This window comes from Callorhinus ursinus, unplaced genomic scaffold, assembly GCF_003265705.2.
Source record: "Callorhinus ursinus isolate GAN/ISIS: 27379988/994484 unplaced genomic scaffold, GSC_fseal_2.0 scaffold30, whole genome shotgun sequence".
Classification (NCBI taxonomy): domain Eukaryota; kingdom Metazoa; phylum Chordata; class Mammalia; order Carnivora; family Otariidae; genus Callorhinus; species Callorhinus ursinus.
Window position 1 is genome coordinate 12,580,744 of NW_027397092.1, and position 25,023 is coordinate 12,605,766.

The 25,023-nt window shown below is 35.6% G+C and overlaps 1 long non-coding RNA gene across 1 annotated transcript in view; it reads right to left on the reverse strand.

The window, feature by feature from the left end:
- The window catches only part of LOC112815183 (uncharacterized), a 273,184-nt gene that overhangs the window by 243,695 nt on the left and 4,466 nt on the right, over nucleotides 1–25,023 (reverse strand). Inside the window, exon 2 of the long non-coding RNA XR_012374191.1 lies at nucleotides 5,676–5,766. This is a non-coding gene — a long non-coding RNA (uncharacterized lncRNA). The remainder of the gene's footprint in view (nucleotides 1–5,675; nucleotides 5,767–25,023) is intronic.

The window sequence follows — 25,023 nt, forward strand, 5'->3', positions numbered from 1 at the left end:
GGTACCAGTTATTGAAATGGGAGAGGCAGAGAAGCAGATTTGGGGGAGCGGGAGAATCAGGAATTCTGTGTTACTTGGTGTCTCTGATGACAATTCAACCCTGGTCCTGTGTTCCTGGCACTAATTTGTTTAGCTGAACTTCTGCCTTAGTCTTGGTTCTCATCCTGCTCCAGTACCCCATAATAAGTAAAAATCCTGCTTAGTAGTGCCCAGCTCCCTTACTGGGGCTTGGCATCACCTCAGTTGGGATGGCCATAATATATAAAAACAGGCCATCCAGGTATTACTTCTGGTCTGTCTTTCAAAGACAAATAGCTCCTTTTTCTAGAATCCATGTTGAGCAGCTTTTATATGGAACCCTCTATACTAAAATGATGGATCATCAGTCTTTTAGAAGTCTGGGGCATCACCCAGGGGGTGACTCAATTGGCTAAGTGTCTGCCTTTGGCTCAGGTCATGATTGCATGGTCCTGGGATCAAGTCCCACATCTGGCTCCCTGCTCAGTGGGGAGCCTGCTTCTCCCTCTCCCACTGCCCCTCTCCCCTGCTAGTACACTTGTGCTCTCTCTCTCATTCGCTCTCAAATAAATAAATAAATAAATAAATACAATATAATACAATAAAATAGAAGTCAGGCCCCTTCCTGATTTGTCTATCTTGTAAACATTCAGCTTTGTCCCCATGAATCCTGAGAGGGCCAGTTGTTTAGGTAAGAGGACTAATTTTCAGACTATTCATCTGTTAGCTGAAGAAAATAAGATGCTATGGGATACATAGACAATAGTATAATTAAAAATAATCATCAAGATCTTTAAGATCCCATCAGGCAGAAGAAAATATATGCTATTTTGCCTCAATCACTAATTAGTGGTAGTTTTCAATAAGAGGCACCTCTGTTTTAAATAACATATCTGAAAACTGAACAAATGCCACTTTTTAAAATAAGCCTCAAAATGATGAAGTATGGAGTTAGAGTTATCGAGTTATTTGAATTGCACAGTTAACCACTGGAATAATTCAGGCTAACTGACTCCATAACCCCTCCATTATCTTGACAATTTAGAAAAATGAGGGGTTCCTATCCTGAATTGCCCAAGAAACTATGGTTGTAGACCTGAGGTATGGTCTTTTTATTGTAAATGATGTTCTGATTTGGGTTGGCAATATTTTAAGTGACATTTTAGGGTTCAACTTCTTTCTTGGGGGAAAGAGAAAAACCCAAGAAAGAGGTCCTTAGAACCCCATGTATTATAACAGATGCCAGGCACACATTCCACATCCACAAAGCCCAAGTTGAAAGCTGATGTTCATTCTGACATTTCATAGTTCCCATTCTAATTCTCAAGTATGAAAAGACTTAATTGAATGAAAATAACTGGTTTTAAAACAGTGTAGTGGTTTGTTTAATTGAATATATTGAAATTATTTGTTAATAAACATATTTCCTATAGCTGCCAAACTAGTTCTTTTTAATGCATTTTGCCAGGCTATGTGCTCAACTAAATGGATATCGACCTTATTTTACTCTAGTTGACTGCAGAATCAGTGAGGAGTTCTTAGCTCTAGAATTCACTTCTCCTGGTGGCCCAACAAATGTAAACTTGCTAGCTTTCAGGGATGGCATTAAATATTTTCTCTTAGAAATGCTGAATACAAAATACAAATACAAAAAAAAAAATGTTCCCTATCAATGACCAACTCAAGTGTTTTATAAAAGCATTTTAGTAAGCAAGATACAGCCTATATTTTTAGAAATTAGTGAATAAGTCTATCTATTAACATATTTATACCAATTGTTTAATATCATAATAAATAGAACAGTTATTGACCAATAAAATAGCAATTACCGATGTAACATAGCAAATTAATATGCATGCTTATACTCCACTGCATTTGCATACAGAACAGCTAAGATATTTTTATTATGAGTAATGCTTTCCCAAGCAAAGTAAGCCTGGTATTTACCTGGGGAATTTAGCCAGCAGAAGGTAACACTGGCAAATTATATGGTTTAAGCCAATTTGAAGAGAAGTTACTTATCTCCTGTAAGCAATATACTCTCATATGCGTATCTTCTGACCTATCTTAAATATATGAGGAATTTGTTCACTCCGGCCTCACGGAACTTGTGTAAAAGTCCATGACATTATCAAATGGCAAAAAGATATCTATTGGTAAGATGCACTTTTTCCATTAACCCATAGTGACCTATAAATGCTAAGCATTTAGAAACAACTGATGACATGTGAGGATTATAAAAACAAAGATATCACTTTTCTTTTTCTCCTCTGAGGAACAAGAAGCCAAATGAGATGAAGAGGGTATGAAAACAAAACAAAACAAAACAAAAAAACAAAACAAATAAAAAACCCTACAAACAAAAACAAAACAAAACAAAACAAAACAAAAACACCTTGAGTGAGACATCCCTGAACATCCATGGGAAGCCAGGAAAAAGTTAGGAAAAACAGAATCATAAAAGATGTCTGTTTTCTTGAGCCACCCAAATTATTTAGGACAATTACAATGAATTTTAAGGCAAGTTTATCAGTACGAAATTGGTTTGGAGAAGTTAGATTGAATATGAGCAAAAAGTGATGAATCAGCAACTGAATGCAAGAAATGCTGATCCAGGAATTAAGCAAGCCAGCTGAGATCTATGCCCAGGGCCAACATTTGTACTAAAAATCACCATAACTTCCCATGTGCTGCTAGCAGCAAGTCAGAAAGTCTAACTTTCAAATATCAATAACAAGTTGCAAATTTTATTTGCAAAGGTTTCTAAGGTTGCCTATGTTTAACTATTGGAAGAGAGCTGCACCGAATTTACCTTGATTATTCTCACACCCCCTGTGGGGATCGGACCCACAGCGAGCTGGTATGAAGATTATTTTACACCAAAGACATTTGAGATTTCACAGATACAGGAAGGAGGCTTTTTGGAGCTTCTCTTATCTAGCTTAAGGCAGCAACTTCTGGGAGTGAGGCTGCCATAAATCCCCTCTCAGGGGAGTTTTACTGGCTGGAAAGAGGACTGAAAAGCCCACTTGCACCTGCATAAACAAATACTAGCACAGACTTTGTTATCTCCCATTTGTTCCTCTAGAAACCCATCTGTTCTTTCCATAAGAGCCTCATCTCCCTCCGCCTTTCCCCTTAATAAGTTAGGTATTTAAACCCCTGTCTTCAGCTGTTTGGAGAGTCAAATTTTCTCTGTGCTCCCACTACATAGGTGAATAAAAGTTGACTTTTCTCTTGCTAATCTGTCTTTTTTCAGCTTAATTCACAAGTCCCCAGTTAATGAACACAAGAGGGTGGAGGAAAAGTTTTTCCTCCAAAGAACCATAAGATGCAAGTAAATCTCATCTTCATCATAGACATGCGAAAACAGACTCAGAGCAATTAGGAAACTTGCCGAAGTTCATTGAACCCGAGAAGTCAAGATTCAAATACAAAGCTATATTGTCCCATGGTATATACACTAGTAAAATACATGAAGTTGTTTGTATTGGATTTAAAGACTCTACTAGTCCATATGAACTGTCAAATCTTAAAAGCAATTCTTCCAAGACCCTACCATCTGTGTCTTAATTCTGAATGTTTTGGTATTCACTGGGAAGAATATTATTTGGGTGACTACAAGGTTTATCCAAATTATTTGGTGAAAGCAAGGATAAATGAAGCATTTAATTTTACTTCCTTCACAAAGGTTTCCAAGGTTGCCTATGTTTAACCATTGGAGGAAATTCCTTACATACAACTGGAAAATTGACTCAGGGTAAAAGAATCTAGCATGACTAAGATTTGCGTTTGTCACACATGGGTAATGAGGAAGTTGAGCAGACAATACACAGGACCTAGACCCACCAGAGACCAATGTCTCTTAACCCCTAGGCATGCCCTAACCTTGCAATGCTGAAGAAATGGCCCCAGAATGGCTGTTACTAGCAGCCATGAGAGAAGGCAACCAGCCAGGGTCATGGAGAATCAATTGCAGCTCCGAGATGAGGGTTAAAGGAAGAATGGCCTGGGGAGGAGGAAGGGAAGTGGGATGGCAGTGCAAAGATGTTAAAGAAAGTCCCCTGTGATGGGCACAGGAAAGCAAACCACCTACAAAACACTAGAGTAGTTAGCACTAGAGACCTAACTGTGTTACAAGAAGGCAGGATAAATATTACTACCACCATCCACTGAAAACAATAAGGATGAACTAATAGGGATAGATTTCCAGGGTATTTTTCAAGTCAAGTTACAGAACCCAATGATAATATTTTTGTTTTTAAAAATCCATAAAGTGGAATATATTTCCTAAGGATAAATAGAAATGTCCATCTGTAAATACATGGTAAAAGGACTGGAAGGATACTTGTGGAAGTAAAGAAAGCCCACCAAAGGAGAACAGTCAGAGGCTATTTAGTGAGAGCTTGCTGCTGCAAGGGAGTTAGCCACCATCACTGGTGTTTGGCAGAGACTCAAAGATAGGCTGGTGTCCGTGAAAAGTGGTGGAAAGAAGTGTTACAGTGAAAAAAAAAAGCAAGCTTCAGATACGCTGTGATTGGAAATCGTTGGCATGGGAGGCTAGAGACAGGCTAACTACAGGTCGGGGGTCAGATGTGATTGGTTTGGAGAGCATATTTGGCTTCCTCCGGTTGCTCCTGCGGTGGAAACTGACAGTCATTGATCAAGCTCTGAGATTTCTGGACCAGCTGCTGCAGAGCTTGTGGTTTCGCTTATGAGCCTGCTTGTTGCAGAGGTTGTATATCAGAGTTCTATTGATATATATAGTCTGGCCCTTGACTGTTTATTCAGTCTCTCAATATGCGCCAGACTGATATTAGTGGTCTTTAAAGTCTAAATTCTTTATCTGTAATGTTTTATTTTTTTGTATAAGAAGAATACATTTACTCATTTTTTACTTGTTATAAGTTTTTAAAAAGTCTGAGGCAAAATGGTAGAAGGATGGTAATTGTCATTCCTAATGCTTATGATGGGTCCTATTCTTATTTTATAGTAGAGGGAAATGAGACGTGAAGAAGTTAATCTGCCCAAGGCTGCACTGTTGATAAAAAGCAGACAGAATTTAATTCCAGGTATATCAGATCCTAAAAGTTACTTTTCACTGTGCCATGATGCTGCTTACAAAAGCATAGCGATCCTAACATTAAAGGAGAGAACAGTCACTACCACTCACGAAGGGTAAGCAAAGACATGTTGGATTAGCACAATAGTAGTATCTGTTAGTACAATATTAGAATCTATCTATCAATATGCTATTAGAACTCAGAAATGGTTGATGCCCTTTTTCAAATTGAGTTTATAAGATTATCATATAATAGTCCTGGATGAATTATTACAGTCCGATCCTTTGTATTTCCAGAAGAGTAGCTTTGGCTTTTGGAAAAAAATAGCATTTCAAATGCAATTATAACCCATGAGAAAACAGGATAGTATGGAAACTTTATTTATTTTTCAAATAATTCCGTTCAGAGAACAATCTATCACCTATAGTGCTGATGAAATAGTATATACCAATAGCTCTTCTAGTTGATGCTAATGAATTCTTTTCTGTTGGTTTAAAGCAGGATGTGAACCACTTTACTTTTTCATGTGCAAATAGAGTTATCCTAACTTTGATTATCTTATTGATCAAGAGCTTATAAAGGTGTTATATTTACCTCTGGCTTAAGGAGTGCAAACCAATACTTGAAGGGCTGAACTCTTCTCTTTTTAAAAAAATCTTTAATTGGAATCACAGGTTATCATGACCTATGAATTAAAAAAATAAAAGTAATTTTTATATTAAGTAACTGTAGCACTCACCTGAGACAACAGATTAATATCTATAAATATTTTTTCTAATTTTCTGTCTTGAATTTTACCTCAATGATTTACACAATAATCCCAAGCTTCACAACATGAAATACCTTAAAATCATCTGGAGGGCTTAGAAAAGTGTATCAATGCCTTCGCCTCCACCATATACACATCCAAAAATTCTGATTTAATTGGTCTAGAGTATCTGCATCAATATTTTTTTTAAAAGCTCACCAGGTGATGCTAGCAGGCAGCCTGAGTTGGAAAGCACCACTATAGACCAAAATGGTTAATACAAAAAGGATTTCATGATGCAGTCGTTGAGTTAGCTTGCCAACATCCATCCCTCTGGGTCCTGGAAGGCTGAATCTACCCCTATCACCCAGAGTCAGTCCTAATGATGTGCACATGACCCAGTTCAGAGTAATCCAGAGCAGAGTGGAAACATCCCTGAGAAGTTTCTGTCAGTCAATAGGAAGTGTACCGTCTTAGGTTCAATAGCTGGGGTCCTATAAAGTAGACTGACAAGAGACCAATTAATAAGGAAAAAACACCCCAGAAGTTTATTAATGTGTACATTGCACATACACATGGGAGAACTCAGTGATGACTAATTCAAAGGAGTGGTTAGAAACCAGGCTTATAGGGGCACCTGGGTGGCTCAGTTGGTTAAGCGTCTGCCTTCGGCTCAGGTCCTGGTTCCCGAGTCCTGGAATGGAGCCCGGAGTGGGGCTCTCCTGCTCAGCGGGGAGCCTGCTTCTCCCTCTTTCGCTGCTGCTCCCCCTGCTTGTGCTTTCTCTCTGTCAAATAAATAAATAAAATTTTTAAAAAAGCAAAAACAAAAAAACTGGGCTTATATTGCATCTTAATGAAAGAAAAATAAATGTGTGATAGAGAAGTGACAAGACAAAGGAAAAGGGTTTTAGGCTTCCAAAGGTAGCGAACTATGGGAAGGTAAATACATGGGGGAAACTAAGAAGGTAAAGGTTAGCTAGTAAGGCTTGTTATATAGATTCTTCTCGTGTTATCTCGGGGCAGGTAAGTCTAGAATTACCTCCAGTGATTAAGAATTGTTCGGCCCTTCCTAGTTGGGGGGGGGGGGCGGGCAGAGAGTTTTTCTGTGTTTCCTTTTTCTCAACTAACCGCCTTCTCAAAATCATCCATTTGCCAGATTGGCATATTTTACACTGGCATATTCTGAATTCTTTCTGAAGGAAGTCCTCTTTTGTGACTGCAAACTGTAAGGACAATGTGAGGAATGGTTTATGGCATTTTATTACCACATGGAGGAATTTTTCACCAATAGAAGAAAAACCATGTTAATATGCAAAGAGAAACAGAATCTAGAGTTGGAGAAAGAGCCCTGGTTTTCATTCAATAAATATTTATTTATTATGTGTCTTGGCTGGTGACAGATAACTGATATTGAGTCCCTGGATCAATCACTAGAGTTTCTACTAGAAGTTCTGTAGTATTAGCTTAAGTATTTCATTCCATTTTGAGTCTGGTTTCTATTGCTTGCAACCAAAAGTGTCCTGAAAAAACATTTTTGTAACATCAGAACCAATTTTTGAAGTCATAGAATAGCTCACCGCTTCCCAACTCCTATTCTTCCAACCACAGCTTTAAAATCTTTTTTTTTTTGTGAAATATAACGTATTCAGAATAGTACACAAAACACTATGTGTAACCACCACCCAACTCAAGATATAGAATTTTATTAGCAACCCAGATGCTCGCTTGTACTGTTTTCCAATCATTAATTCCTATGCACCCATTGAAGGCAACCAGTGTTCTGACTAGTGGTAATCAGGTTCCTTACATTTCCTTACAGGCTTACACCTTAAGTGTGGATGCCTAAAATATAAAATTTTGCCTGTTTTTGTATTTTACATTATGGGAATCATGTAGTATGCGTGTGTCATATTTGGCTTCTCTCTACATTTGTGAGATCCATCAATGTTCTCGCATGTAGCTGTAGCTCATTCATTTTTATTGCTGTATAATATCTTATTGTATGACTATGTGACAGGTTACTTATTCATTCCACTGTTAGACATGTGAATTATTTCCACTTTTTGGCTACCGTGAATAATGCTGCTGTGGACATACTTGTGCATATCTCTTCATACACATGGGCAAGCATTTCTGTTGGGTATGTATCTATCAGGAGAATCACAGATTATTGAATATAATTATAGTCAACTTTAGGAAATACTGTCAACCTGGTTTCCAAAGTGGGTTTAACTGTCCATATTCCTTCAAGTAATGGAAAATAATTTCTTTTGCTCTAGATCCTCACCAAGACTTGACATTAGCTGCTTCTTAAGTGTGCCTATCCAGTTAGGTGTGCAGAAATTTCATTTTGGTTTTAATCAAAATTAACATGATTACTAAAGAAATTAAGTACTGGTAGTTTACTGGCCATTTGGATACCTCTTTGTTCAAGTCTTTTGCCCACTTTTCTACTGTGTTGTTATAGCATTTTCATATTGATTTGTAGGGAGATTCTCTGTATATCTGAATAGAACCTGCTTTTTATCATATGTGTTGCAAATACATTCTCCCAGTTTGTCTTGACTTTTCACTCTCTTAATGGTATATTCCGACAAACAGAAGCTCTTCATTTTAATGTAGTCTTACCAAACTTTGCCTTTACAATTAGGGTTGTGTGTGTGTGTGTGATGTTTAAGAAATCAGTCCCTACCATGAGTTCATAAAAGTACTCTCCTTTATTATTTTCTGGAAGAATTTTTATGGCTCTTACATTTAGATGTAATATCCCACTGAGTTGATTTTTGTATAAAATGTAAGGAAAGGATCATTTATTTTCTTCTCTATGTGGAAATTCCCTTGTGCAGTACCATATAACGAGAAGACCCTTCTTCCTCCACTATACTGCAGTGGCATGTTTTTTTGTAAATGAAGTGCACATGTGTGTGTGGGTGTCTGGGATCTCTATTCTATTTCATAGGTCTATTTTGTACCAATACTTAGTAGCCTTAATTACAATAACCTTCTCATAAGTCAAAATATCGACTCAAACAAGTCCTTCCACCTTGTTCTTCATGTGTATTTTGGCTATTCTTAACCTTCTGCATTTCCGTATGTATTTTAGAGTCAGTCTGTCACTTGTGCTGCTCCCCACTTAAGTCTCCCCTAAAACAAAGCTGGTTAGGATTCTTATTGGAATTGTACTAATCCAACAGATGAACTCAGGAAGAAATAACTTGTTTATAACATTATAGTCTTCCAGTCTATGGGCATGATATACCCTTCTGCAGGATTTCTTTAATGGCTCTAATAAAATGTGATAGTTTCCTACATGGTGGGCTTGCACATCTTTAGTTAGATCTAATCCATGGTTCTTTTTAATGCTGTTTTAAATAGTAACATTTTATTTTGTTTTATTTTGATTTTATTTATTTGAGAGAGAGCGAGTGAGCGAGTGTGAGAGTGGTGGGGAGGGGGGTGGAGAGGCAGACGGGGAGGATAAAAGATAGGATAGAGAACCTCGAGCAGCCTCCTTGTTGAGGTTACAACCCAATGCTGGGCTCGATCTCCTGACCCCAAGATCATGACCTGAGCTGAAATCAAGAGTCTGACGCTTAAACGACTGAACAACCGAGGCACCCCTTAAATAATAACATTTTTAAAAAAATTATTTTTTCTGATTTTTTGCCAGTACATAGAAATGCAGTTGATTTTTGTATATTGAGTGTAAATCTAGCAAACTTGCTAAACTCACCTTATGTTTCTTATACTGTATCTGTAAATTCTCTTAGATTTTCTACAATCACATGCATATTGACTATGAACAATAACGGTTTCAGTTCTTCAAGTACTCATTTATTCATTCATTCATTTTATTTATTTGTTTTACTGGCTAGAATTCCAACACAATCTTGAATAAAAGTATTCAACATGATAACATCAATTCAATGTAATAAAAATATGTGATATTCTTATTTTGTTTCCTATCTCAAAGGGAGGCTTTCAATATTTTAAGTATAATGTTTAACCTAGGCTTTTTACTAATGTTTTATCGTATGAAAGAAGTTCCTTCTACTTCTAGTTTACAAAGTGTTTTATTCACAAATAGATGTTGAATTTTATCAAACACCTTTTCTGCATCTATTAAGCTTATGATACAATTATTCTCCTTTATTCAATTAATTTGGTTATTTATACTGATTGCATTTCTAATATTAACTCAGTTTAATTCATGAAACAAACCCAGGTTGGTCATCATGCATAATCTTTTGCATTAATATTGATATATTATCTATGTGTGAGGCAGGTTTTTAATTTCCTTTCTCATTATCTGCTTATAAGGTCTGAGTATCAAGATTACTCTGGCTTCAGAAAACAAGTTGTTTCCTCTTTTTGTCTTCTCTGAAAGATCTTGTGTAAGATTGACATACTGCATCCTTAAATGTTTGGTAGAAGCCTGGCTCTAGAATTTTCTTGCCAGTGTAGTGATCTATTGTCAAGTTGGCTAATCTTGTTCACATCTTCTACACTCTTGCTGATCACATATACACACACAATTTTTAAATCTGTTCTGTTACTGAGAGAGGTATGTTAAAATTTTCTGATTTTGAATTTTAGTTCTTCAGTTACATCAATTTATGCTTCATATATTTTGATGCTGTATAATTATACATAAGTATTTTATATCTTCATGGTGAGTTAAAATGTTTATTATTATGAAGCACACATTTTATTTCTAATAATGCCTTTTACCTTAAAGTGTGCTTTCTCTAATATTTATACCACTATCTTAGCATCCCTTTGGTAAGTGTTTGCATTTTTTTCTATCCTTTTATTCTTTTTGCATCTCACATTTTATTTTTTTTGATTTTTAATTTTTTATTGTTATGTTAATCACCATACATTACATCATTAGTTTTGGATGTAGTGTTCCATGATTCATTGTTTGTGCATAACACCCAGTGCTCCACGCAGAACGTGCCCTCTTTAATACCCATCACCAGGCTAACCCAACCCCCCACCCCCCTCCCCTTATTTTATTTTATTTTTTTAATTTTATTTATTGATTTGACAGAGAGAGATAGCGAGAGCAGGAACACAAGCAGAAGGAGAAGCAGGCTTCCACGGGGCAGGGAGCCCCATGCTGGGCTCCATCCCAGGACCCTGGGATCATGACCTGAGCCGAAGGCAGACGACTGAGCCACCCAGGCGCCCAGCACCTCACATTTTAAATGTCATGTTTGTAAACAGCACTACCTTTTGTCTTTTAATCAAGTATTTAGCTCTTCTACATGTAATGCAATTAATGATATATTTGTGCTTAAAAGCCACCACTTTATGTAGTGCTTTCTGTTTATCTTGTATCTCCTTTCAGCCTTCATTTGGATTTTTTATTTTGCCCTTATATTAACTTGAAGGTTATATACTCTTTTACTATTTCTTTTTAACAATTTTCCTAATGATTAGAACTCATGATTGACTTAGCAAAGTCTACCATTATTTAATAGATTCACCCTCTTCCGAGACAAGGGAAAGTCCTTAGAAAACTCAACATCTTCCTGACTTATATGCCATTCTTGTCAGGTATTTTAATTGTCTCAATATTTCACCCCAAGACATTATTTTTTTATTTTATTATGTTATGTTAATCCCCATACATTACATCATTAGTTTTTGATGCAGTGTTCCATGATTCATTGTTTGCATATAACACCCAGTGCTCCATTCAGTACGTGCCCTCCTTAATACCCATCACCAGGCTAACCCATCCCCCCACCCCCTTCCCTCTAGAACCCTCAGTTTGTTTCACAGAGTCCAGAGTCTCTCATGGTTCGTCTCCCCCTCCGATTTCCCCCCTTCATTTTTCCCTTCCTGCTATCTTTTTTTCATTATTATTATTATTGCTTCATACTGTCAGTATTCTTTTATATCCTCCTCCCCCATATTTGCCACTATCATTGTCTTTCTTTCCTTCCTGCATCTTCAACCTTCTGAAATTATTTTACATCTATCTAGAGAACTCTTTTCAGTATTTCCTTTAAGTTGGGTATGATAGCGAATTCTCTTAATTTTTGTTTGTATGAAAACATAATTTTGAAAGGATATTTTCATTGGATATATAATTCTAGTTTGGTAGTTATTTCCCAAAGGCATTTTGAAAATGGTATTCAATTGTGTTCTGGCTTATTTATTTTTATTAAGATGTCATCTCTTGGAAAGCAGTTGAGTAGCCGTTCAAAAATATAGACATAGAATTACCATATAACCCAGCAATTCCACTCCTAGGTATATACCCAACAGAACTGAGAACAGGTATTCAAACAGACACTTGCACACCACTGTTCAGAGTAGCATCATTTGTAACGCCAAAAGGTGCAGACAACCTATGTGTGTATCAAAAAACAGATGAATAAACAAAATGTGTGTGTGTGTATGTGTGTATGTGGTACACACATACAATGAAATATTATTCACTCATGAAAATTAATGAAGTTCTGATGTATGCTACAGACTGGATAAACCCTGAAAGTATGCTAAGTAAAATAAGCCAGTCACAAAAGGACAAACATGGTATGATTCCATTTATATGGAATATTTGTAATGAGCAACTTTATAAAGACAGAAAGTACAAGAGACATTACCAGGGTTCGGGGGAGATGAGAATGGAGAGTTATTTTTTAATGGGTACAGAGTTTTGGTTCGAGATAATGAAAAGTTCTACAAATGAAAAGCAGTAATGGTGGCACAGTATTATGAATGTCATTAATGTCCCTGAATTCTAGATTTAAAAATAGTTAAAACAATCAATTGTATGTTATATATATATTTTACAACAATGGGAAAAAAGTCAGCTCTCCGACCAGTTGTTGCACTTTTGTGCCATCCTTGTTTTCTTCCCCTGGCTGCTCTAAAATTTTACCCTTGTTTTTGGTTTTCAGCTACTTTTTTTTTTTTGCTTTGATGTAAAGTCTTATTTTTACTCTTCTTGCCTATAGTTCCTAGCCACCCTGAAATTGGAGCGTCATGTCTTTATTAGCTTTGAAAAGTTCTTGGTCATTGTCTCCTCAAATATGGTTTTTGTTCCTCTCTTCCTTTCCTTGCTTTCTGGGAATCTCCAAGAATCTGAGACCTCCCTAGATTTTCTAAGTCCCTCACACTTTCTTACCTATTTCCCATCCTTTTCTCTCTCTCAACTTTATTTTGGATATTTTCTTTAATTTTACTAATTTTCATTTCAACCGTCTCCAAGTTTTCCATGCTTCATTCTGCATATTTTCTTGTGACATATATTCCACCTCACATATTCTCTACATGATGTATCTGATCATTCAGTTAATTTCAATTATATTTTCAATTCTAGAATTTCCACTTGCTTTTTAATTTATAAAATTTCAATATTTTTTTAAAGATTTATTTATTTTAGAGAGAGAGTGAGAGTGGGGAGGAGGGGCAGAGGGAGAGGAAAAGAATCTCATGCAGACTCCATGCCCAGCACAAGGCCGGACACAGGGCTTGATCCTTGGTCCCTGAGCCAAAACCAAGAGTGGATGCAGGGCTTGATCCCTTGTCCCTGAGATCATGACCTGAGCCAAAACCAAGAGTGCACGCTCAACCAATTGACTGAGCCACCCAGGCACTCCTATAAATTTTAAATCTTTTATCCTCACGAAAATTGTAATTGGATAAATAGAGCATGTGCCTGTTAACTCCAATATGTAAAAGTCCCTATGTAACTCTTCTGTTTCTATTGCTTTTTTGTAATACATTTATTTTTTTTATCCTGTTGTCTTGCTCCATCACACAAAATTGTTGGTAAAAATAACTTGAGGCCTAGGATGCTGTTATCTTCCTCAAGAGATTTACAATGAATTAGTCCAAGTTCCTGGGAATACTGGCAATCCAGGATCACCTCCAAATGACCACACATGATTTAAAAGTTGGTGGATGTCCTTGGAAATGCTTATCTTCTTTATGGTTCTCATTTTCTTCTAAGCTGTAATGCCTCGTTCCCAGCCTGATGATGAACAAGTAGTTCACCACTGTCCCTGCTTGGTGGGCCCTGGATTCTCAGCTCTACGCCTTTAAGGGCTTATTCTAGGCTGCAAAACCATGGGGCAGCCACTTCATTTCTATGCCTAGGGAAAAAGCAGCCCCATTACCTAGCCATTTCCCTAGTTCTCATCCCTCCCCCAGATCCCAGCCTGGTAATTCATTATTGTTAACTGTGAGATGCCCACATGCTTTTTTTAAAATTCTTAAATAGCCTTTTAAGTTGTCCTAGAAGGTTGACTAAAATTGTCTAATATATCAATACTAGATGACCAATTTAGACCCAATGTTTCATATGCTTAGAGAAATTCTTTTCACACAAAACAAGAGCCTCTTGGGTCAACCTCCGCTTTCAGAGGAATCAATTATACATTTTTAGAATAAATCCTCCCAAAAACAATGTAAATTTTTACTGTGAGCACTGTGTCATAGAAGGGACAAGTTGCGTGTCAACTACCGTTAGTATCAAAAAAATCAGAGATATTTGGCTCACAAATCAACTGATTGCCAAGAGTGAGGGTGAGGATGAAAATGTTCCAGAAAAGCCACTTAGGAAAACTTTTTCTTTTTATTATCTAATTAATTTTGCATATTTTATTTCCCAGCAGATATGCAGCAGCACAAGCTTCATTTTATCATGTCATTTAAAAGCATGGGTGAAAAGCAACCTGTAATAATTAGGTTCTGAGGAACTTGCGAGGAAAGCAGAAGAGCCATTTAATCCCATGTTCAACATCGGAGGCCCATCAGGGCTCTACAACAGCAACATATGGCCCCTTGGTGAGATCGAGCCGGAAGACTGTTTTGGTATGGCCTACAAACTATGAATGGCTTTTATATTTTTAAAGGACCATGTGCACACACACACACACACACAGAGAAATCAAAGAAGCATATGTAATAGATACCATATATTATCTAACTCTTTACAGAAAAAGTTTACTGATCCTTGTTCTATATCATCTTGTCAAGACTTATGAAGATTCTGAGAATTTTACCCTATTTGCAAGCTAACAGTTTAGCCTGCTATAGTTTCTTAGATGGTGGCAGAAGACATGAGACCCTATGGTCAGAAACGAAAGACTTTATTTCTCACAGTAATAGCAGTCAGAGATAATCAGCATTTGCATCAGTTCCCTAAGCCCCAATTCCCACAAGGCAACATGAAGAGAACCAGGCAAAACCTGCACATACAGTGTCTATCTTACAAGAGAGGAATTTGAGGAACCTGAGCCTAGGGAACCTGAACCTTCTTTAATGGGCAGTGAGCATACCTGCTCTCTGCTCCCAGGGGGACATTATCTCAATCTTCAAAGGCTGGTTGCTATACAAACATTAAAAAAAAAAAAAAGTCTGCAACAAAGGCAATGTCCAAAAGATCCATGGAGAATCATCTCTCAATAAATCTAAACTTGTTATCTACTGCTACCACCTTCAGCATGTTATGATAGCTTTATCATTCCAAAAGTTGACCTGAGCCAGAAAAGTATTATTTTCAGTATTCCCTTTAAAAAGCAGAGGAAATAATATATAGATATTTCTAAAGGCAGTTTAAAATCTTAACATTTAAAAACTATTTTCAGCTACTTTGAAATTTCTGATATTGAGAAAGGTTTCTTTTTTTTTGACATAATGCTTTATTGTATCTTTCTGGCACATGGATGTTTGTACACAAATATACACATTTTTTAAAAAACATACTCTATATAAAGTTTAACAAATTTATCAATTTTATTGGCTCAAATTAGAGCCAAGGTCATTTTTTAAAATGTGCTGAAACAGGACATCAAAATATTCTCTGAATTAAATAATGGTCTCATTTAAAACTGATCCATTACAGAAGAATTTTCAAATCCTCGAGTGTTCTTCTAACTCCCTCATTAATTGCTTCATATCACCTTAATTTTTTAATTTCATTATGTTATGTTAATCACCATACATCATTAGATTTTGATGCAGTGTTCCATGATTCATTGTTTGCGTATAACACCCAGTGCGCCATTCAGTAAGTGCCCTCTTTAATACCCATCACCAGGCAAACCCATCCCCCCACCCCCTCCCCTCTAGGAACCTCAGTTTGTTTCTCAGTGTCCATAGTCTTTCATGGTTCGTCTCCCCTCAGATTTCCCCCCCTTCATTTTTCCCTTCCTACTGTCTTTTTTTTTTTTTAAACATATAATGTATTATTTGTTTCAGAGGTACAGGTCTGTGATTCACAAATGGCCAACAGACACATGAAAAAGAGCTCAACATCGTTTGGCATCAGGGAAATCCAAATCAATACCTCAATGAGATACCACCTCACACCAGTCAGAATGGCTAAAATTAACAAGTCAGGAAACGACAGATGTTGGCGGGGATGTGGAGAAAGGGGAACCCTCCTACACTGTTGGGAATGCAAGCTGGTGCAGCCAATCTGGAAAGGTTGAGGGTGAGGTTCCTCAAAAGGTTTAAAATAGAGCTACCCTATGACCCAGCAATTGCACCACTGGGTATTTACTCCAAAGATACAAATGTAGTGATCCGAAGGGGTATGTGCACCCCGATGTTTATAGCAGCAATGTCCACAATAGCCAAACTATGGAAAGAGCCAAGATGTCCATCGACAGATGAATGGATAAAGAAGATGTGGTGTATACACACACACACACACACACACACACACACACACACACACACAAATGGAATATTATGCAGCCATCAAAAGGAAAGAATTCTTGCCATTTGCAATGACGTGGATAGAACTGGAGGGTATTAGGCTGAGCGAAATAAGTCAATCAGAGAAAGACATGTATCATATGATCTCACTGATATGAGAAAGGTTTATTTCTGATAGGGTCCAGTAACTGATAAATTATATTTACCTTCTAACTAACTTCTTAACTGAATCTTACATTTTCTTTTTTGGAGGCACAATTTAGTGTTCAGTTCAACTTTGAATACTACAGTCCAAAATGTTTCTTTAAAGCTCTCCTAGAATTTAATGAGAAAGACACATTTTAAACAAAGATACTTAAACATGTTAGGAACATTTTTAATGTATGATCTGACCGGTATTGTAGTTTTTTTAATTTCTAGAATTGGAGCCAAATAAAGTAGCTTTCTCACAGCACTAGAAATGCAACAGTGTTTAAGTAAAAATTAAGATGCAGTTTAAAAAAAACTCTTAAGATAAAGTTTAATAAGGCTATAAACTAAATAGCATTTAAATATTTAACAAGATGCATTATTGAAAACAATAAGCTTTTGATATTCAGCATCTTTTAGAAAATCTTTAAATGACAGACCTGAGATAGTTACAATTCCCTCAGTCCAATCTGAAACTTTAACTTCTAAAGCCAAAAGTATGAGGTCCTGTCTAAACTGGCCTGATGCTTCTATTAGCTTCTAGTAGGCCTGAGCTGAAGAACTCTCGAGAAAGCAAGATTAGTTTGAGGCAATATGGAATCTCATGTTTCCAACTAGAACTCTGGTGGCTTTGAGTTTCTAGTCTATTTACCGAACAACAGCCAAAGATAAGATTTGATGTCATACTAGCTAATTTTACAAAGTAATTTATAAAAAGCTTTAAAATATATATGAAACAAGAAGATAAGCTAAAAATGTCTTGCATGGCTGGTTACTCCCCACTACTTATAACTGTCTGTTACTATTTATTTGAACTTGTTCAGTCTCTTAGTTTAATTTGGATTGAACTAGAAGTCATTTTGGCTTAGAACTGAATCTAAGCTAGGTTCATATAGATTATTTCTATATATGCAAATAATAACTCATTTGGATGTCCTTAAGTGTTTTAAGGATCTTCATGTATCTGTTATCCTTTAAATATTCTATTAAGATATCTATTATAGGTTTCTAAAGCAAATATAAAGTCCATATAAATCAATTTCATTTCATTTATTACAAGCCAAAGTTTATCCATGAATAAATTGTTGTAAGAGGTGCTGGAACTTCTGACAGTATTTGATACGGTGTTTCAGATGAAGTGAGCACATGAAATTGAAGGAAGGTTGGAAAGAGAAGGCTGTATTCTCTAACTTTATAAGGTACATACTTTATGTCTGATAAGATGCTGTCCCTTACTAATAATACTTTCCTACCCATTGATTTTTAGGGCCACTGAAGGGAGAAGGAAAGAGTAGTCATTTAAATGTTAACCACATTTTTGTTTGACGATCAAAACTGATTAGCTTCATCGTCTTCATAATCTATAGTGGTTCCTAGAAGGATGTTCACACATACATCTTTGCAAAAAAGAAAAAAAAGGCTGAGCTATTTGTGAGCTAAATTTAGCTGTCTTTATAAATTGACAAAGCAAATACAACAAATGAAATAGGCTTCTAAGCAATTTGCAAGTTATGTACAATATGAAAATCGTAAGATTAAAGCCTACGTACAAAAAAGTTATAAAGTGTAAAAATTAACCAAAACAGGAAAAGTATCTGCAACACATAATAGACAAAAATGTTAATTTCTTTAATTTGTCATAAGTTTTACAAATTACTCAGGGAAAAAATGCAACTATCCAACAGAAAATTAGGAAAAGGATACTAACAGGCAGTTGACAGAAAAAGGAAAACCAGTGGAATCATGCTCAACTTCACTCGTAATTAAATGAATGCAAACAGAATTATATTCTCAACTATCTGAACAGCAAAGTATTCTGACAATATACAGTGCTGACAAATAGTCATTGATTAGAAGGTAAATTGATACAGTTTTTTGGAGGGCAATTTTGCAGTATATATCAAAATTAAAAATGCTTATACACTATGAACCATAATTCTGTAATTACAAATGTACCCAATGAATAAGCTCTCAAATATTACAAGGTACATATATTCCAATGTATTTACGGATCCAACACTGGTAATAATAAAAACTTGGACATGACCTAAATATCCATTAATTAGTTGGTTTCCATCCTTTCTACATGGTATTTTAACTTTAAAATGAAATACAATACCATAACATTTGTTTTCCTCACTCAAGAAACTTAGCAAATATCTGAAGAGATGCTAAAGAACCTTAAAAATAATACCGTTCTTGGTACAACCACTTTATTGGACAACAGTCTGTCCTCCATGGTTTGTCACCTTCTATAGATAGATGATGATCTACCAAAGGTAAAGAACATACCCCGTGAACCAGCAATACCCTCCCAAATACAGAACCTACAAAAACTTACACATATCCACCATGACATGTATACTAAATTGTTCATGGCAGCAATGTTCACAATAGCAAAAACAAAAACTACCTGGAAACCACCAAAATATTCATTAACAGCAGAATGGCTACATCAATTGGGGTATATCAATACAAGGTAACACTATAGTGTTGTGAAAATAAATGTACTACCACACATACAACATAGATAACTCTTCAAACATAAGCCAAAATGAAGCAAGGCACCAAAAAACCCTGCAGTATGAATCTATTTATTTTCTATTTAGGGATATATACGCATATAAAAAAAACCAAGGAAATTACCTCAGTCTATCTGGGAGTAGGATAACAGGGTTGTGAGATGGAAGGGGCATACTTGGGGGCTTCTAGGGGCTGGGCAATGTTATGTTTTGTGACTTCGATGGTGGCTTATACAGATATTTGCTTTGTAATTTTTATCAAGAGGTACACATATATCTTAAACACTTCCCTATATATATGTTATATATCATAATAAAATAAAACAAAGCATTCAAAACTATTCTGTATCAAAACCATGTTTCACATAGACCAACACTGATTCCAAAGGATATCTTATTCTAGTCAGCAAGGAGTCAAAGGCTTGTAGAATGAATTCTAAAGTTTGGGCATTTATAATCCAAAAATAAAGCACAGAGAGGCTGAATGTGAAACTGTGTCCGAACCATCACAATAAAAATCAGTACCAGTACTAAGAACAGATAGATGAGAAGATAGAATTTCTGATTCTTTCTTCATTATTACATCTTTAATACTCATTCCTAAGTCAGATATAGGTCATTCCTTTTCAAGAATATTATATTTCTTGATGAATTTACTTCATAAATTGCAAATCCTCTTAAACAATCATACTAACGTATCCTTTTTATCATCACTGCTCATATTCACCTAGCCTGCACAGAATCTGAGAGCTGAACAAAAGAGTACCATGCAGCATGTCCAGAGACTTAAAATCATCTAGTTAAGAAAAAAAAAAAACTCTTCTGAACTCATGCACAATATTCAAATATGGTGGTAGAGATGGTGAAGGAGGAAGAAGAAAAGATTTGAATTGCTACGGCAGGCGCGCACACACACACTTTATAAAGGGGAAAACCCTTTAAAAATGTTAGCTATGTACTAATCTTGATGTTTCTAGGTACATCTTCAGTTTCCATGTTCAACATAACTACAATTTTAATGCTAGTATTAGAATGTTTTATAACCCTTTAAAATGCATGTTTCTACCCACTGGCAGGACTCCTCATCATAGAAAATACCAGAACTCCATAGGTTTTGGCTGTCCACATGAATGCCCAGTAAAAGATATTTCCCAACCTGCTATGCATAGTGAAGTGCCTAAATCTTGGTCAACAGGATGCAAGTGTGCATGCGCATGCGTGTGTGTATGTGTTGTGTGATGCTAAGGAAGTTGCTTGTTTTCTAACCTCTAGTTCCCCCTTCCCACTGACTGAAAAGTAGCAAGAAGTGAAGCAAGTACCTCTGACCCAGAGAATGAGAGCCTCCTTCCTGAGAAGGCAGAGCTGCCTGGCAAGCTTGAGACAACATTTCCGGACTGCTGTCTGAGTAAAAGATATATGTCGATCTTATTTAAAACATTGAAATCTGAGGATACTGTTGAAGTATATTCTAACATTAGAACCTAAATACTCAGTTAAATTATTTGTAGAAAATTGTTAAATCATTGTCTCATACAAAAGCAAAAATAAATGTTACGAGAGTTAGGGGATTAAAAATAAAACCATAAATCGAAACATGTACATATTAATTTTTGTACATGAGCTTGTAATGGCAAAGATCTAAACATTACAACAAAGGTAAAAATAACAAAGAAAAATACTGAAATACTTGACAGCAACACATTTTTTAAAAAACTGAATGCTGATACGACATGAACAAAACTACAATGCAACTGACAAATGGAAGAGAACCAATTTGGTTTAAGGTTTATACATGTGGTACTTAAAAAGCTCTTAAAATTGATAAGCAAAAGACAGAAAAATGGCAAAGAACATTTTATAAATACTGATTCTTGGTTGCAAGCCATAGGAACCAACTATGGTCAACTTAAAGTGAATTACTGGGAAACACGAGAAAGGTAAAAGGAAGAACCAGATGCAGAAAGGACAAGAGAAGTAGTTCCAGAGGGTTTTGGTAGCATGAGTTACTATACAGTTTTCCATGAGTGCTGTCACTGGAATAAATGGGCAGGTTCCTGGAAGCAGACACAGGTGGAAGATGGCATAGAGAAGGTTGGCTGGGAAGTGCTCTCAGGAGATACACCCATAGGAAATGGGGAAGGCAGGACTGGGCAGAGGGAGAGGCAGACTCACAAGGAGGATGCAGATGAAGCCTCTGCCAGTCCCCAGGCAAGGCAGTTCTCTAGTGAGGGAGGCAGTGAGGAATGAGCAGCTAAAAGCCCCAGCAACTGGACTTATTTTCTGGCTTTGCATCACACCATTCAAAATTCAAAACTCTTGGGAGAGCCAGATGGCACATTTGTTAATGTGCTCTCAATCTGGCTGGGGTAGGCAAGGTCCTTGAATATTATATCCTTCAAAACTGCACAGAGAGGTCATTCCCATACCCCACCAAAAAACATATGTATGCTATTACCAGAACAAGGCAGAATGGAAGCCAGACTTTCAGGATACAGCAACAGTCTACTACAGACATCAATAGGCAATTGATATATATATATATATATATATATATATATGTGTGTGTGTGTGTGTGTATATATATATATACATATACATATATGTATATGTGTATATATATAAATGATTTATATTATTAATAAATTTTAAAAAGTTCACCCCCATCAGCAATCAAGGATTGAAAATTAAACCATTTTTTTACTAATCAGATTGACAAAGATCAGAAGATCCTTCTCAGAATTTGTAAGGGTGGTGGAAGACAAGCACTGAAGTACAATGCTGATAGAAGAATACATTGATATAAGCTTTGGAAAATCAATTTTGCAATGTATGCCAGAAGTTTTAAAAATACACATACCTTGCAATTTCACTTCTAGGAATTTATCCTAAGGAAATAATCAATTATAAAGAAAGACATATGCATAAAGCAATTCAGCATTGCTTGTTATATTTGTAAAGGAAGGAAATAAACTAAACATTCAAAAAATAGGATAGATTCAGTAACTTAGGATAAACCCAAATGATGCAATATTATGAAGACATAAGGAATCATGCAGTTGCAAGATATTTATATATACAGAAAGATGTTCATGTTAGTGGTAAGTTTTAACAATTACAAAAGATAAAAAAAATTGTTTAAAACCAAAAGGTAAATGTTATTTTAGGATGATGGCATTATATTTCCCTTTTATTTTCCCTATGACTTCTGTATTAAATATAGATTACTTTTATAATTAGAAAAATACCTAATTAATGGACCTCAGAAATATGAACTTTTTAATTTATATTCTAGAATTTCAGGTCTTTGGAAATTGGTAGGAAAAGAATTAGACTTTTAGTGAAAATTTCTTAAAAATTTAGAAACAGTTTTTAACTAATCCAAGAGTTGATTTTTGGGGCCAGATCTGAAGTCTGATGTGCTAAGCCCAGTTTTAAGTAAAAACAATTACTTGTACTGTAAAAGTCTGTCTTTACCTTTACAATCACCAGTTATTTTTTTTAATTGGAATATTGTACCTAATAGTTTTGGCCCACATTTAAAGGCAGATTAAATTGCTTGGAAATGGCCCAGAGGAAAGTAATAAAAATAATTATGTATTTAGAAATTGGGCTCTATAATGACATGTAAGAGGAAATCATTTAGAAACTAAAACAAGAAGTAACCTTACATCTTATGGGTTACCATAACCTAGAATAGGACAAGAAGCACAAATTTGAATTATTAGAAGAATAATTTAGCCATTAGGAAGAATGTCCTTTTCTTAAATAAGCATTTGAGTGTTTATTACGTGTCTAATACTATGGCTATAAGAGCTTGTAGTTGTTATAATGTGTTACTAAAGAAAAAAATGTTTTTTGCGGGGGCGCCTGGCTGGCTCAGTGTATGGAACATGCAACCCTTGATGTCAAGGGTTGTGAGGTCGAGCCCCGTGCTGGATGTAGAGATACTTAGAAATAAAAAACAATGTTTTTTTTTTTTAAAGGGTCAAGGGTAGAATAATTATTCTATTTTTCAAAGTAGTGGCTTACTTCATAATCCTTAAGATCTCTTCCACGTTTATGGTTTTTTTGTATTTCAGGCATCTTAAACAATTATAAAAACATACCTCAACTATACTTAGTTTTTTGAAAGTGAAAAATGGATTAATCATTAATGAATATAATAGAGAAGAGAAAATTAGAGATTTTTCATGAATAGTGAATTTAGTTATGGGATACATTGTAATATTTAACTCCATAAATATTGGCAGTGGGGGAGGCAATTAAACTATTAGGATGTGTATTTTTTAAGTGTTGGCGTGTTATGTTGTTAATCTCTATTTTTTCGAAAGTATAGTAAATACAGTGAATACAGACAAAACATTACTATAACATACTTTGGCATGTAACATACATTTAGTATATAATGGTTTTAGTAATAAGCTATTAATTTAAAAGGGCCCAGTAAAAAGAATAAGTGGCTTTAAGGTGAACACGGAACAAATCCTCAATCTAGGGTATTGTTTCATCTTCCAAATAAGTTGCAGGAAAATGATGCTAACAACTGCTTTAAAAAAATTACAAACTCTGTAACAGAAAAAAGGAGCTTACATACTACTCAAAAAATCACTTAAATCCCTCTCAAAAACAAAACAGAAAGCAAAATTTAAAAACTAAATAGGACACACCCACAAAAAAGATACAACTTAAAAGTCTTGACTAGGTTTGTTTCTTTTTTTTAATAAAATATTTAATGTTTGTATATATAAGGGCTCAACATGTGTCTGGTACTGTTCTAAGCACATTACAGGTAGTAAGTGATATAATCCTCATAAGTCTATGAGGTAGCTACCATTATTATCCCTGATTTACACCGGAGAAAACTGAGGCATAGAGGTCACACTAGCCCATCAAGTGACTAGGAGCCAGGGAAGCCAAGATTCAAATCCAAGCAGTCTGGCCAAGGAGACCATGACTATAACCACTAAGCTATTCTGTAAAAGTATTTGCTTCATATATTAGTATTTGACAACAATTTTGAACTTCAAAGTTCACAAGTGTTCACAGCCTACAGTTGTAAGTATTAAATCTGTGCAGACAGAAAATAATTTTCTAGTACAAAATTTGAGTAAAAAAGATTTCCTTGACTAGCTTCATTACAAATACATGCATAAGTGGAAGTGGGGAATGAAAAGAGATTGAGACTACGTTTATTTTAAATGTGTTTGCTATGAATGTACTGCTTGGATAAGATTTAAATTCGATAAAACACTGAGCTGTCTTTTTTGAAAGCTATAACTTACAAATATAAATTTTTAAAGAAGAATGTGATTGAGACTTGAGTAAGAAAACAAAATTATGACATTTACAGCATAAACAAGCTTCTCTAGGGTAACTTTTTTTCCATGATAGGATAATAACTTTATTTGTCAAGAAAAATACCACTGATCTGTTCTTTATGCAGAATGCCAGCTAATAAAAAAGGAAAACCATAACCAGGTGGAATATGAGCACACACAGTACATCCAAGGAAAACTCACCGTAAAACAACAAGAACAACAACAACAAAACCCCAAATATGCTGATTTTAAAGTCTCCACATGGTTTTGGACCTCACTTGTTCTAAATCTGCAGATATGAAGAGTTGTAGATCTAGACATAATCTATGTCTCCTTTTAGGATTTTTAGTATTTGTTAACTGAGAGGCTTGGAATAACAACCTAAGTCCCTTCTAGTCCTAAAATTCTATGTACATTCAATACATACTAGTAAATGCATGGACACATACAATGCCGCAGGCTGACTTTTTGGCAAAAGG